Source organism: Scyliorhinus canicula, chromosome 1, assembly GCF_902713615.1.
Source record: "Scyliorhinus canicula chromosome 1, sScyCan1.1, whole genome shotgun sequence".
In the NCBI taxonomy this organism is placed as follows: domain Eukaryota; kingdom Metazoa; phylum Chordata; class Chondrichthyes; order Carcharhiniformes; family Scyliorhinidae; genus Scyliorhinus; species Scyliorhinus canicula.
The window spans coordinates 111,583,557-111,599,458 of record NC_052146.1 but is presented as its reverse complement, the minus strand read 5'-3'; positions in this window follow the sequence as shown (position 1 = coordinate 111,599,458).

Sequence of the window (15,902 nt, the reverse complement as noted above, 5' to 3'; positions counted from 1 at the left end):
AGTAAGGTACGAGACAATAAACTCAATGTGACTAAGGGGAAGAGTAGACAGGGAAGAGATGATGAACGCAAAGGTGGTCTGAGGTGCATTTGTTTTAATGCGAGAAGTGTAGCAGGTAAGGCAGATGAACTTAGGGCTTGGATCAGTACCTGGGAATATGATGTTATTGGTATTACTGAGACTTGGTTGAGAGAAGGGCAGGACTGGCAACTGAATATCCCAGGGTATAGATGCTTCAGGAGGGATAGAGAGGGAGGTAGAAGGGGTGGAGGAGTTGCATTAGTTGTCAGAGATGATATCACAGCTGTGATTAAGGAGGGCACGATGGAGGATTCGAGCACTGAGGCAATATGGGTGGAGCTGAGAAATAGGAAGGGTGCAGTAACATTGTTGGGACTTTACTACAGGCCTCCCAAAAGCGAGCATGAAGTAGAGGTACAAATATGCAGACAGATTATAGAAAAATGTAGGAGCAATAGGGTGGTTGTGATGGGAGATTTTAACTTCCCCAACATTGAATGGGATTCGTGTAGTGTTGGAGGCGTAGATGGAGCAGAGTTTGTAAGGAGCATCCAGGAGAGTATTTTAGAGCAGTATGTAAATAGTCCAACTCGGGAAGGGGCCATACTGGACCTGGTATTGGGGAATGATCCCGGCCAGGTGGTTGATGTTTCAGTCGGTGATTACTTTGGGAATAGCGATCACAATTCCGTAAGTTTTAGAATACTCATGGACAAGGACAAGAGGGGTCCGAAAGGAAGAGTACTAAATTGGGGAAAGGCAGAGTATAACAAAATTCGGCAGGAGCTCGGGAATGTGGATTGGAAGCAGCTGTTTAAGGGTAAATCCACATTTGAAATGTGGAAGTCTTTTAAGGAAAGGTTGATTAGAGTGCAGGACAGACATGTTCCTGTGAAAATGAAAGATAGAAATGGCAAGATTAGGGAACCATGGATAACGGGTGAAATTGTGAGACTAGCTAAGATGAAAAAGGAAGCATACATAGGATCGAGGCAACTCAAAACTGATGAAGCTTTGGAGGAATATCGGGAAAGTAGGACGAATCTCAAACGCGCAATAAAGAGGGCTAAAAGGGGTCATGAAATATCTTTGGCTAACAGGGTTAAGGAAAATCCCAAAGCATTTTATTCGTATGTAAGGAGCAAGAGGGTAACTAGAGAAAGGATTGGCCCGGGCAGCACGGTGGCACAGTGGTTAGCATTGCTGCCTACGGCGCTGAGGACCCGGGTTCGAATCCCGGCCCTGGGTCACTGTCCGTGTGGAGTTTGCACATTCTCTTTTTTTTTTTTCTTTTTTTTTTAAATTTAGATTACCCAATTATTTTTTCCAATTAAGGGGCAATTTAGCATGGCCAATCCACCTACTCTGCACATTTTTGGGTTGTGGGGGCGAAACCCACGCAGACACGGGGAGAATGTGCAAACTCCACACGGACAGTGACCCAGAGCCGGGATCGAACCTGGGACCTCAGCGCCGTGAGGCGGTTGTGCTAACCACTAGGCCACCGTGCTGCCCGAGTTTGCACATTCTCCCCGTGTCTGCGTGGGTTTCACCCCCACAACCCAAAGATGTGCAGGGTAGGTAGATTGGCCACGCTAAATTGCCCCTTAATTGGAAAAAAATAATTGGGTACTCTAAATTTATTTTTTAAAAAAGGATTGGCCCACTTAAAGACAAAAGAGGGAATTTATGCGTGGACTCAAAGGAAATGGGTGAGATTCTTAATGAGTACTTTGCATCGGTATTCACAAAGGAGAGGGACAAGATGGATGTTGAGGCTAGGGATGGATGTTTAAATACTCTCAGTCAAGTTGTCATACGGAAGGGGGAAGTTTTGGGTATTCTGAAAGACATTAAGGTGGACAAGTCCCCAGGACCGGATGGGATCTATCCCAGGTTACTGAGGGAAGCGAGGGTCGAAATAGCTGGGGCCTTAACAGATATCTTTGCAGCATCCTTGAGCACGGGTGAGGTCCCGGAGGACTGGAGAATTGCTAATGTTGTCCCTTTGTTTAAGAAGGGTAGCAGGGTTAATCCAGGGAATTATAGACCTGTGAGCTTGACGTCAGTGGTAGGGAAACTGTTGGAGAAGATACCGAGGGATAGGATCTATTCACATCTGGAAGAAAATAGACTTATCAGTGATAGGCAGCATGGTTTTGTGCAGGGAAGGTCATGTCGTACCAACCTAATAGAATTCTTTGAGGAAGTGACAAAGTTAATTGATGAGGGAAGGGCTGTAGATGTCGTATACATGGACTTTAGTAAGGCGTTTGATAAGGTTTCCCATGGCAGGTTGATGGAAAAAGTGAAGTCGTATGGGGTTCAGGGTGTACTAGCTAGATGGATAAAGAACTGGCTGGGCAACAGGAGACAGAGAGTAGTGGTGGAAGGGAGTGTCTCAAATGGAGAAGGGTGACTAGTGGTGTTCCACAGGGATCCATGCTCGGACCACTGATGTTTGTGATCTACATAAATGACCTGGAGGAAGGTATAGGTGGTCTGATTAGCAAGTTTGCAGATGATACTAAGATTGGTGGAGTTGCAGATAGCGAGGAGGACTGTCAGAGAATACAACAAAATATAGATAGATTGGAGAGTTGGGCAGAGAAATGGCAGATGGAGTTCAATCCAGGCAAATGCGAGGTGATGCATTTTGGAAGATCAAATTCAAGAGCGGACTATATGGTCAATGGAAGGGTCTTGGGGAAAATTGATGTGCAGAGAGATCTGGGAGTTCAGGTCCATTGTACCCTGAAGGTGGCAACGCAGGTTGATAGAGTGGTCAAGAAGGCATACAGCATGCTTGCCTTCATCGGACGGGGTATTGAGTACAAGAGTTGGCAGGTCATGTTACAGTTGTATAGGACTTTGGTTCGGCCACATTTGGAATACTGCGTGCAGTTCTGGTCACCACATTACCAGAAGGATGTGGATGCCTTGGAGAGGGTGCAGAGGAGGTTCACCAGGATTGTGCCTGGTATGGAGGCTGCTAGCTATGAAGAAAGGTTGAGTAGATTAGGATTGTTTTCGTTGGAAAGACGGAGGTTGAGGGGGGACCTGATTGAGGTCTACAAAATTATGAGAGGTATGGACAGGGTGGATAGCAACAAGCTTTTCCCAAGAGTGGGGGTGTCAGTTACAAGGGGTCACGATTTCAAGGTGAGAGGGGGAAAGTTTAAGGGAGATGTGCGTGGAAAGATTTTTACGCAGAGGGTGGTGGGTGCCTGGAACGCTTTACCAGCGGAAGTGGTAGAGGCGGGCACGATAGCATCATTTAAGAGGCATCTAGACAGGTATATGAATGGGTGGGAACAGAGGGAAGTAGACCTTGGAAAATAGGAGACAGGTTTAGATAAAGGATCTGGATCGGCGCAGACTGGGAGGGCCGAAGGGCCTGTTCCTGTGCTGTAATTTTCTTTGTTCTTTGATAAAGCGAAAGGATACCAAGGAGGACAAAGCCTCCGGGATGTGTACAACGTTCCCCAGCCCCCAGTCCTCAGTTCAAGTCCAGCTTCTCTGCCTGGACAAAAATCCAGGCCTCCTCCGGGGAGTCAAAATAGAGCTGGCGGTCTTTATAAGTGACCCACAGGCGTGCCGGCTGTAACAGGCCAAACTTGACCCCCTTCTTGTGGAGCACTGCCTTCGCCCGGTTAAACCCAGCCCTTCTCTTCGCCACCTCCACACTCCAGTCCTGGTAGATCCTGATCTCTGTATTCTCCCACTTGCTACTCCTCTCCTTCTTCGCCCATCTCAGCACACACTCATGGTCGACAAAGCGGTGAAAACGGACCAGCATCGCCCGAGGCGGCTCGCTTGGCCTGGCCTTCCGCAGCAGCACCCGATGGGCACCCTCCAGCTCCAAGGGTCCCTGGAACGACCTCGCACCCATTAGCGTGTTCAGCATCATAGCCACATAGGCCCCCAAATCCGAACCTTCCAGCCCCTCTGGGAGGCCCAGAATCCGCAGGTTCTTCCGACGGGCCCGGTTCTCCATCTCCTCCATCCTCTCTGACCACTTATTATGGAGCGCCTCGTGCGACTCCACCTTCACTGCCAGGCTCAGGAGTTCATCCTCGCTCTCCGAGGCCTTTTGTCGAAGCTCTCGGATCTCCGCACCCTGAGCCGTCTGGGTCGCCATGAGCTTGTCCAGGGAAACCTTAAAACGGTTCCAGAATCTCTGCCTTCAGCTCCTTGAAGGAGCGCCGAAGCAGCTCCTGCTGCTCTCGCGCCCACTGCTGCCACACTGCTGCTTCCCCGCCCGCCGCCATCTTGCTTTTCCTGCCTCGCACCTTTCTCTGCTCCAAAGCCGATTTTTTGACCGCTCCACTCCTAGTCCAGGCCATCCACCGGCGGAGAATCTTAGAAGAAGTGTTCCCACACGGGGCAAAGTCCAAACAGCACCGCTACGGACCCTTAAAAGAGCCCAAATGACCGGAAATAGTCACCGAACATGCGGCTTAGCTCCGCATCACCGCAACCGGAAGTCTCAGGTATATAATTATTATTGGGTCGTTGCCAGGTACTCCATTGGTCTTAGTTAATTGTATTCACCGGATTGGGATGATACAGCTTTTATTTAAAAAAAAAAAAAATTTTGCATAACCAATTATTTTCCAATTAAAGGGCACATTTTGGGTTGAGGGGGTTGTGGCTCTAACAATTGCACACAATTGTACCGACTCGAATCGATACAAGAGAGGCTTTACTACAGTGAGATGCTATTTCTTCGGCTGCAGCTGTAGAATGGCAGCTCAGGGGAACTTATGAATATTTATACTGCTCCCTGTGGGTGGAGCTAGCCGGCAGGGGCTTACCGGAAAACCTGTAATACAGGTACTGTCTGTGCCCCCCGACCAGGCTGATCACCTGGAATGTCAAGGGACTGAATGGGCCGGTTAAGAGGGCGCGGGTGTTCGCGCACTTGCGGGCCCTGAGGGCGGACGTAATTATGTTGCAGGAGACACATCTGAAAGTGTCGGACCAGACCAGGCTAAGGAAGGGCTGGATTAGCCAGGTCTTCCACTCGGACTTGGACTCGAAGTCCAGAGGGGTGGCAACCATGATCAACAAGCACGTGCAATTTGAGGCAGAGGGCATATCCGCAGACAGGGGGGGCAGATACCTGATGGTACGGGGCAGACTGGAGGGGAGAAGAGTGGTGCTGGTGAATATATATGTCCCGAACTGGGATGACGTGGACTTCATTAAAAGAGTACTGGGGAAGATCCCGGACTTGGATTCTCGCAGGCTAATAATGGGAGGGGACTTTAACATGGTCCTTGACCCGACTTTGGATCGGTCGTGTCCCAGAACGGGTAGACTCTCAGCAATGGCAAGGGAGCTGAAAGGGTTTATGGAGCAAATGGGGGCAGTGGACCCCTGGAGAGATAGACAGCCAACAGGAAGGGGCTACTCGTTTTACTCGCACGTCCATAAAGTATATTCCAGGATAGATTTCTTTATACTAAGCAGGGACTGTATGGGGGAGGTAAAGAACACGGAATACTCAGCAATTACCATTTCAGACCATGCCCCGCATTGGGTGGACCTGCAGTTCGGGGGAGCGAGCTATCAACGCCCGCAATGGAGGCTAGATGTGGGACTGCTGTCGGAGGAGGGGATCTGCGAGAGGCTTCGGAAATGTATAAAAAATTACCTGCAGGTGAATGACACGGGGGAGGTCTCAGCGGCGACCTTGTGGGAGGCGCTAAAGGCAGTAGTGCGGGGGGAGCTGATTTCAATCGGAGCCCACAGAGCCAAGGCAGACCGGGCAGAGATGGATAGATTGGTCAGGGAAATGGGTCGGATAGATGAAGAGCACGCGGAGTCCCCGGGGGAGGTTTTACTCAGGGAGAGGCAGAGACTACAGGCGGAACTGGGGGCACTATCCACGAGCAGGGCCGTGGAACAGCTTAGGAAGGCGAGGGGAGTGGTGGACGAGCATGGGGAAAAGGCTAGCAGACTGTTAGCGCAGCAACTCAGGAGGAGGGAGGCGGCAGGGAAATAGGTAGAGTGATGGATGGGGAGGGGCGCAAAGTGGAGGACCCGGCAGAATTGAATAGGGTATTCCGGGACTTCTATCGTAAGCTGTATACTTCGGAGCCGCCGGAAGAACCGGAGGGGATGAAAAGGTTGCTGGACGGGTTAACATTCCCAACAGTTGGTAGGGGGCGAGTGGAAGAGCTGGGGGCCCCGATTAGAGTAGAGGAGGTATTGGGGGGCCTTAAGGCTATGCAGTCGGGGAAGTCCCCGGGGCCGGATGGATACCCAGTAGAGTTTTATAGGAAGTTCTCTGAGCTGGTGGACCCGGTCTTGGCGAGGGTTTTCAATGAGGCAAGGGACAGAGGGACCCTGCCGCCGACAATGTCACAAGCCACCATATCTCTGATATTGAAGCGGGGTAAAGACCCGGAGGCATGCGGGTCCTACAGGCCAATCTCCCTGATTAATGTAGACGCCAAGCTCCTGGCAAAGGTACTGGCGGGTAGAATGGAGGACTGTGTACCGGAGGTGCTTGGGGAGGATCAAACGGGGTTCATGAAAGGTAGGCAGCTGGCGGCCAATCTGAGGAGATTGCTCAATGTGATAATGATGCCCCCGGCGGGTAGAGAGGTAGAGGTAGTGGTGGCAATGGACACCGAGAAGGCCTTTGACCGGGTGGAGTGGGACTATCTATGGGAGGTGCTCGGACGGGTTGGGTGCGGGGAGGGATTGGTGGATTGGATCAAATTATTATATCAGGCCCCGAGGGCCAGCGTCAGGACCAACAGAGAAGTGTCGGAGTACTTTAGGTTGTACCGAGGGACCAGACAGGGCTGCCCGCTCTCCCCGCTGCTGTTTGCGCTGGCCATAGAGCCGCTGGCGATTGCGCTGAGAGCCGCAGAGGGTTGGAAGGGGATGGTGAGGGGCGGGGTTGAACACAGGGTTTCTCTTTATGCAGACGACCTGCTCCTGTACGTGTCGGACCCAGTGGCCGGGATGGGAACTATACTGGGAATGCTGAGGAAGTTCGGCCAGTTCTCAGGATACAAATTAAATACGGTCAAGAGTGAAATGTTTGTGGTCCAGGCAAGGGGCCAGGAGAACAGATTGAGAGGGCTACCGTTTAGGCTGGTTGAGGAAAATTTCCGGTATTTGGGAATCCAGGTGGCACAAGACTGGGACAGGCGGCATAAGTTAAATTTGGCCAGGGTGGTGGAGCAAATGAAGGGAGAGTTTCGGAGATGGGATGCACTCCCGCTGTCGCTGGCAGGGAGGGTGCAGACTGTAAAGATGACAATCCTCCCTCGATTTTTGTTTATTTTTCAGTGCCTCCCGATCTTTATCCCACAGTCCTTCTTCAAAAGAGTTAACGGGCTGATCATGAGCTTTGTCTGGGCGGGAAAATCCCCACGGGTGAAGAAGGCGATGTTGGAGAGGAACCGCAGCGAGGGAGGGCTGGCTTTGCCGAGTCTGGTCAATTATTACTGGGCGGCCAACATCGCTATGATAAGGAAGTGGATGGTGGGTACGGGGTCTATTTGGGAGCAGGTGGAGGCGGCTTCGTGCAGGGGCTCCAGCTTGGAAGCCCTGGTCACGGCTCCTCTACCGCTGCCGCCGGCCAAGTACACAACCAGCCCGGTAGTGGTGGCGACCCTGCGGATATGGGGCCAGTGGAGGAGGCATGTGGGGGAGATGGGGGCGTCTGTCTGGGCGCCAATCTGCGACAACCATCGGTTTGCCCCCGGCAGCATGGATGGGGGGTTCCAAGTATGGCGGCGAGCAGGGGCGGGAAGGGTGGGTGATATGTTCCTGGAAGGGAGCTTCGCGAGTTTGAGGAGCTTGGAGGAGAAATTTGTGGTGGTAAGGGGAAATGATTTTAGATACCTACAGTTGCGGGACTTTGTTCGTAGACAGGTCCCATCTTTTCCGCGCCTCCCGCCAATGGGGATCCTCGACAGAATAGTCTCTAGGAGGGAAGAAGGGGAGGGCAGAGTCTCGGGTATATATAAGGTGCTCATGAGGGAGGAAGGGTCCCAGACAGAGGAACTGAAACTTAAATGGGAGGAGGAGCTAGGCGGGGAAATGGAGGATGGGCTGTGGACAGAGGCCCTGAGTAGGGTAAATTCGACCGCGACATGTGCTAGGCTCGGGCTGATCCAATTTAAGGTCGTTCACCGGGCCCATATGACGGTGGCTCGGATGAGCAAATTTTTCGGGATAGAGGACAAATGCGCTAGGTGCGCGGGAGGACCAGCGAACCATGTTCACATGTTTTGGGCATGCCCTAAGCTGAGGGGGTACTGGGAGGGATTTGCGGGGATCATGTCCCAGGTGCTAAAAACAAGGGTGGTGATGAGTCCAGGGGTGGCAATTTTTGGGGTTTCGGAAGACCCGGGAGTCCAGGGGGAGAAAGAGGCCGATGTTTTGGCCTTTGCTTCCCTGATAGCCCGGCGACGAATATTATTGGCGTGGAGGGACTCAAAGCTCCCGAAGACTGAGTTGTGGCTTGCGGACATGTCGAGTTTCCTGGGGATGGAAAAAATTAAGTTCGCCTTGAGGGTATCTGTGCAGGGGTTCACCCGGAGGTGGCAACCATTTATTGACTTCTTTGCGGGAGAGTGAGCGTCAGCAGGGGGGTGGGGGGGAGGGGGGGGTAGAGTAGAGTAGGAGGGAAAATATGGCGGGTAATACCGGTGGGAGGGGAGCGGGCTTGTGCAATATATTACGATGGAAGTATTGAAAGTACGTGGATGTTTGCACATTTTTGCCTTTTTTGCTTTCTTTCTGATGATGTCTGTAACTGTTTATAAAGCCAAAAACTACCTCAATAAAATTGTTTATTAAAAAAAAATACAGGTACTGTCGTACATCCCCTAATGCAAGCACACACATATATATACAGTGGTAGATCACCACATTCACCCCCTGTAAAAAAGGAGTCCGGCGGGGGTGACGTGAAACTATAATACATAAACGTGATCTATTTACAGAGGGGGGGGAAGACCCAAGTGTCCATCGGGCAACCCAGTGCCCGTCACAGGTTGAGTCGGACCGGCGGTCGGACGTTCCGTTGTGAGCGACGCAGCAGTGGTGGCGACGTCTGCACAGGCGGTGTTGGCGTCAACGGCGTAGGTGCTGGTGGTGTTGGTGCTGGCCTGTGGCTGGATGACTCCGGGAGCGAGCCAAAATCTTCCATGTCCTCTAGTGTTGGCAGGGGAACGAGGGATGGACCTGGTGGCTGAAGTCGGGGGCGCCGGGGAAAAGGAGGGTGGCGCGTGGGTAGGGAGGAGTGTGGGCATGGGATCAGCACCCGAGGGAGCCAGGTCCCTGAGCGAGACTGTATCCTGGCGGCCGTCGGGGAACTCCACGTAGGCATATTGGGGGTTCACGTGGAGCAGGCGTACCTTGTCCACCAGAGGGTCTGCCTTGTGGAGCCTGACATGCCTACGAAGAACGACCGGCCCTGGAGCTGCGAGCCAAGTCGGGAGCGACACCCCGGATGTAGACTGCCTAGGGAAGGCAAAAACACGTTCATGGGGTGTGTTGTTAGTTGCGGTGCACAGCAGTGACTGAATGGAATGGAGCGCGAGGGAGGACCTGCTGCCAGCGATCGGCTGGGAGGTTCCTGGACCGTAGGGCCAGCTGGACGGCCCTCCATACCGTCCCGTTCTCCCTCTCTACCTGCCCGTTTCCCTGGGGGTTGTAGCTGGTCGTCCTGCTGGAGGCGATACCCCTGCTGAGCAGGAAATGATGCAGCTCATCACTCATGAATGAGGATCCCCTGTCACTGTGGATATAGGCGGGGAAACCAAACAGAGCGAATATGGAATCAAGGGCCTTGATGATGGTGGCAGACGTCATATCCGGGCATGGGATGGCGAAGGGGAACCTAGAGAATTCATCGACCACACTAAGGATGTAGGTGTTGCGGTCGGTGGAGGGGAGGGGCCCTTTGAAATCCACGCTGAGGCGTGCAAAGGGGCGGGACGCTTTCACCAGGCGCGCGCGGTCTGGCCAGTAGAAGTGCGGCTTGCACTCCGCATAGACCTGGCAGTCTCTGGTGACTGTCCATACTTCCTCGACGGAGTAGGGCAGTGTGGTGAATGTGATTCACACCGGATTATAATCTGTATATACATGTGTCTGTATTGTAAGTGCAGTTGCACTACCTGTCCTCCAGGGGAAGTAGCTCTGGGAATGCTCGAGTTGTACGGGGCTTCTCCCTTGGCTCTGCCCAGGACTCCTCCCCCGGAAGCTGCTGTATAAAAGATCAGTGCCACATGGTCAGCCGGCCAGTTCACCGGAAGTTCAATGGCTAATAGGCTGGCTCTGTTGTGAGTATATTAAAACCGCTATTCTAATCCTACAAGCACGTGTCCGTAGAATTGTTGGTTCCAACAGGCAGATTGCGGGCTTTGACCAGATGGTACAACCGAGTGACCCCCGGATGGCAAAGGCTCTCGTGCAAGGCACGGAGCTGGTTCACTTGTGCACTGGCACATGTACCTCGGGAGAGGGCGTCTGGGGGCTCGTTGAGCTTGCCGGGGCGATACAAGATCTCGTAATTATAGGTGGAGAGCTCGATTCTCCACCGCAAGATTTTGTCGTTTTTGATCTTGCCCTGCTGCGTGTTGTTAAACATGAAGGCTACCGACCGTTGGTCAGTGAGGAGAGTGAATCTCCTGCCGGCCAGGTAATGCCTCCAGTGCCGCACCGCTTCAACGATTGCCTGGGCCTCCTTTTCAACAGAGGAATGTCGGATTTCAGAGGCATGGAGGGTGTGGGAAAAGAATGCCACGGGTCTGCCAGCCTGGTTTAGAGTGGTGGCAAAGGCGACATCTGAAGCGTCGCTCTCTACTTGGAAGGGCAGTGTCTCGTCTACTGCGTGCATCCCGGCCTTGGCTATGTCTGAGCCAATATGAGCGAAAGCCTGTTGTGCCTCGGGCGTGAGGGGAAATTGTGTGGACGGGATCATTGGGCGGGCCTTATCCGCGTATTGTGGGACCCACTGGGCGTAGTAAGAAAAGAACCCCAGGCATCGTTTGAGAACCTTGGGGCAGTGGGGGAGGGGGAGCTCCATGAGGGGGTGCATGCGGTCGGGATCGGGCCCCAGTAGTCCATTTTGGACTATGTAGCCGAGGATGGCTAAGCTGTCTGTGCTGAACACTCACTTCTCCTTGTTATAAGTGAGGTTGAGGAGAGATGCGGTGTGGAGAAATTTTGCAAGGTTGGCATCATGGTCCTGCTGGTCGTGGTCGCAGATGGTGACATTGTCTAAGTACGGAAACGTGGCCCGCAGCCCGTACCAGTCAACCATTCGGTCCATTTCTCTTTGGAATACCGAGACCCCGTTAGTGATGCCGAAGGGAACCCTAAGAAATTGATAGTCGACTGTCCGTCTCAAAGGCAGTGTAGGGACTGTCCGATTTGCGGATGGGGTGCTGGTGGTAGGCGGATTTCAGGTCAATTGTTGAGAAGATCCGGTACTGTGCAATCTGATTGACCATATCAGATATGCGAGGGAGGGGGTATGCGTCGAGCTGCGTGTACCGATTGATGGTCTGGCTGTAGTCCACGACCATCCTGCGTTTCTCCCCAGTTTTAACCACCACCACTTGGGCTCTCCAGGGACTGTTGCTGGCCTCGATAATACCCTCCCGAAGCAGCCGCTGGACTTCGGACCTGATGAAGGTCTTGTCCTGGGTGCTGTACCATCTGCTCCTGGTGGCGACAGGCTTGCAATCTGCAGTCAGATTGGCAAAGAGGGAGGGAGGGCAGCACGGTAGCATTGTGAATAGCACAATTGCTTCACAGCTCCAGGGTCCCAGGTTCGATTCCGGCTTGGGTCACTGTCTGTGCGCAGTCTGCACATCCTCCCCGTGTGTGCGTGGGTTTCCTCCGGGTGCTCCGGTTTCCTCCCACAGTCCAAAGATGGGCAGGCTAGGTGGATTGGCCATGCCAAATTGCCCCTTAATTGAAAAAAATGAATTGGATACTCTAAATTAAAAAAAAAAGGTTTGCACATTCTCCCCGTGTTTGCGTGGGTTCTCACCCCCACAACCCAAAAAATATGCAGGGTTGTTAAGGAATGGGTTAAGAAACATTCCAATTAGATGTCTCATTGATCCAATAATTGGAACTGATATGTAAAGAGGCTTCAGGTGGCCTTTGGAGCATGTGATGTGATGATAGAGTTTGGTGCTGAGTGTGTTCAAAGTGAAATAAAGGTGTTTGGGAAAATGAGCAGATCTCTTGACCCTTTACTCAACAGCAGCCAGAGGCTAACAAGGATATGTAGTTTGGCTACACAAAATTTCCCCTTAATTGGGAAAAGAAATACTGTATATGCCCACTCACTCAGCCTTTCCAAATCCCACTGAAATATCTCTGCATCCTCCTCACACCTCATCCTCCCACTCAACTTTGTATCATCTGCAAAGTTTGAGATAATCCAAATCATTAATATATAATGTGAACAGTTGGGGTCCTGGCACAGATCACTGCGGTACCTCACTTGTCACTGGCTGCCAATTGGAAAAAGACCCATTTATTCCAACATTTTGCTTCCAGTCTGCTAACAAGCTCTCCATCCATCTCAGTTTTGTTTTCTTTTGGGGGGTTAGTTTTGGAGTTGTATTTGTTATGTGTTGTGGTTTTACTTTGTTATAATTAAACATTTTCTGCATAAGTCATTTTAAATTAAACAAAAAAATGAACTTACCAGATCAGTTGGAAACAGCACCATTATTACTGGTTGGCAGCAGGTTGAAGTTTAAAATTGGGACCTAGATGTTAGGGACCAGACGAGGCCATTCAGCCTCTTGATTGTTCTGTTATTTACTTAAATCTTGCCTGTCTTGTAACTTAACTATCAATCTAATTTTTGAAATGTTCAATTGACACCAGCCTCTGAGCTTTTTGTTTCTTGTATTGTCCAGCTCTCACTTTATGGCCAAACCTTCTTGTACTCGCTGTTTATTTGTAGTTTTACCTGTTACACTCTGTCTCCTGTGGTCAATCTCTACCTCATTCCTTCAAAGTCCACCTTATGTAAATTTCAAAACTTGGTTCATGACTCGCCCATCTCTCTCTAAAACCTGATAACAAATACAATCATGTTACAGTCACTACTGCCTCATTACTCCTCACTAAATCTGGTATGGTCTATTGATACTGAAAGCCAACAAAAGCATGTGACAAAGTATATAGACCAGTATGAAGTGCAGATATAATTTTTTTAATAAGATGCATAGATAGGCTGAGACACTTGTACTATGTGGAACAAGCAGAGGTTGAAGTTCTGAACAGAAACTTATCTTGGGTGACTCCAGCTCCACAAACCACCTGGCACCGTGGTAAATCCAATCGACACGAAGACTTCACCTCCAGCAGGGTGTGATTATGGGACTCAAAATCAGGCCTATTAGGCTGTAGTTAATACTGTGTCTCATATTCCACAATACTTTTTTGTAAGAAAATATTTTATTGAAGCATTTTTAATTTTCACAATTTAACATGTTGACATTTCTAAAACAACTGCATATTCCACACTACTAATGGAGACCTACAATTGCAGCCCACGTCAAATACTAGTGCCACCATTTTGAGTACCATTCCAGCCCATGATTGACTACACAAGGCTCTGAGAGTCTCTATTAAGTCACCTCTCAGCCTTCTCCTCTCTAACAAAAACAACCAAGTCCCTGAGCCTTTCCTCGTAAGACCTTCCCTCCATACCAGGCAACATCCTAGTAAATCTCTCTGAACCCTTTCCAAAGCTTCCACATCCTTCCTATAATGTGGTGACCAGAACTGCACGCAGTACTCCAGGTGAGGCCGCACCAGAGTTTTTGCTAAGATTGCGCCCGCAGATGCTGAGCAAGTCTTGATGGGCACCCGTCAATCTTAAGTAATGTCCAATGTTTGATTAATAAATCATCCTCTAACAGACATCCATTTGAACAAACCAGGAGGGCCTCAGCTGAGAGTTAGAAACCAATGAGAGTAAATGAGGGATTAAACCAGAGATAAGAATTCCCTTAAAAGTAGGACGTCGTGGTCAAGGTCCTGTTCTAGATTTCCTGAATTCTTGAATCATCTATCTGTTTGTTTGTGTTCAAAGTGATTTCTTTATGCTTTTAGCCATGAGTTTGCCCCCTCAAAATCTTGCAGACTTCTATCAGGCCACCCTTCAACCTCTGTTGTTCCAGTGAAAACAAACCAATTTCTCCAACCTTTCCTCATAGCTAATGCCCTCCATAATGGGCAACATCCTGGTAAATCTTTTCTGTATCCTCTCCAAAGCCACCACATCCTTCTGGTAGTGTGGCAACCAGAATTGAACACTATACTGCCAAGTGTGGCCTAACTAAGGTTCTATAAAGCTGAAACATGACTTGCCAAGTTTTAAACTCAATGCTCCGGACAATGAAGACAAGCATGCGGTCGTATGCCTTCTTGACTACCTTTTCCACCTGTGTACCTGTACATCCAGATCCCTCTGCCTATCAATACTCTGAAGGGTTCTGCCCTTTACTGTATATTTCCCATCTGTATTAGACCTTCCAAAATGCATCACCTCGCATTTGTCCAGATTAAACTCCATCTGCCCAATTCTCCAACCGATCCATATCCTCTGACGGTCCCCCATCACTATCTGCAATTCCACCAACCTGTGTCGTCTGCAAACTTACTAATCAAACCAGTTACATTTTCCTCCAAATCGTTTATATTTACAGCCCTCCATTTGGAAACACACCCTTCCACTGCTACCCTCTGTCTTCTATTACCAAGCCAGTTCTGCATCCAACTTGCCAGCTCACTTCTGATCCCGTGCGACTTCACCTTCAGTACCAGTCTGCCATTAGGGTCCTTGTCAAAGTCCTTACTTAAGTCCATGTAGACAATATCCACTGTCCTACCCGCATCAGTTATCTTCATCACTTCCTCGCAAAAAATCAATCGAGTTAGTGAGACACGACCTCCCCTTCACAAAACCATGTTGCCTCTCGTTAATATTTCCAAGTGGGAGAAAATTCTATCTCTAAGAATCCTCTCCAATAATAAGACTTCGGACACAAGTACTTTTGGGCTGTTGAAGACTGCCTTTGTTGCTGGTTTGAGAATGGATGTCTACTGCATTAAAATTGGTGTTTCCTTAGTGGGACTGAGTATCAATAACATATGCGATATTAATAGATCGATGTATTCAAATTGACTGGGATATGGAAGCTAGAATTTGTGCTCTCCAGAGAGGGTTACAGCCTAAAGATTTACCATTTCAGTCAACAACTAATGCCCTATATAATTCAAATACTACACGGGAGCTGAAACCAATATAGTTAAAATGCCACAATTGTGGAAATGGCGGACACTGGGCCAGGTCTTGCCGGGCAAAACCATAGGGGTGTCAGGGACATGGCTCTACGTAAGGAGAGATGCATAGGGGCCCCGCCCTGTATCTCTGCGGATGGAAGCAGGTTACAATTTCTATGAAGATGGGATTTGGAGACAAGCAGACACTGACAGACCAGTTGCACCACAGTCACTGATACCCTTTTCGGCCCAACAGATCCACTCATGGGGGCACCTGGCCCCCTCAACAGATGTTGGCTTTATTCCAGAAAAGCTGCTGGGGTTGAGGATTCAGTAAACACACCGAGGTGGTCGCAGACCGCTGCGCCACCTGTCAGAAGAACAACTTTATAGGGCAGCATGGTGGCACAGTGGTTAGCATTGCTGCCTCTCGGCGCCATGGTCCCAGGTTCGATTCCGGCTCTGGGTCACTGTCCGTGTGGAGTTTGCGCGTGTTCCGTCCCCACAACCCAAAGATGAGCAGCAGAGGTGGATTGGCCACAATAAATTGCCCCTTAATTGGCAAAGAGTCATTGGACTCG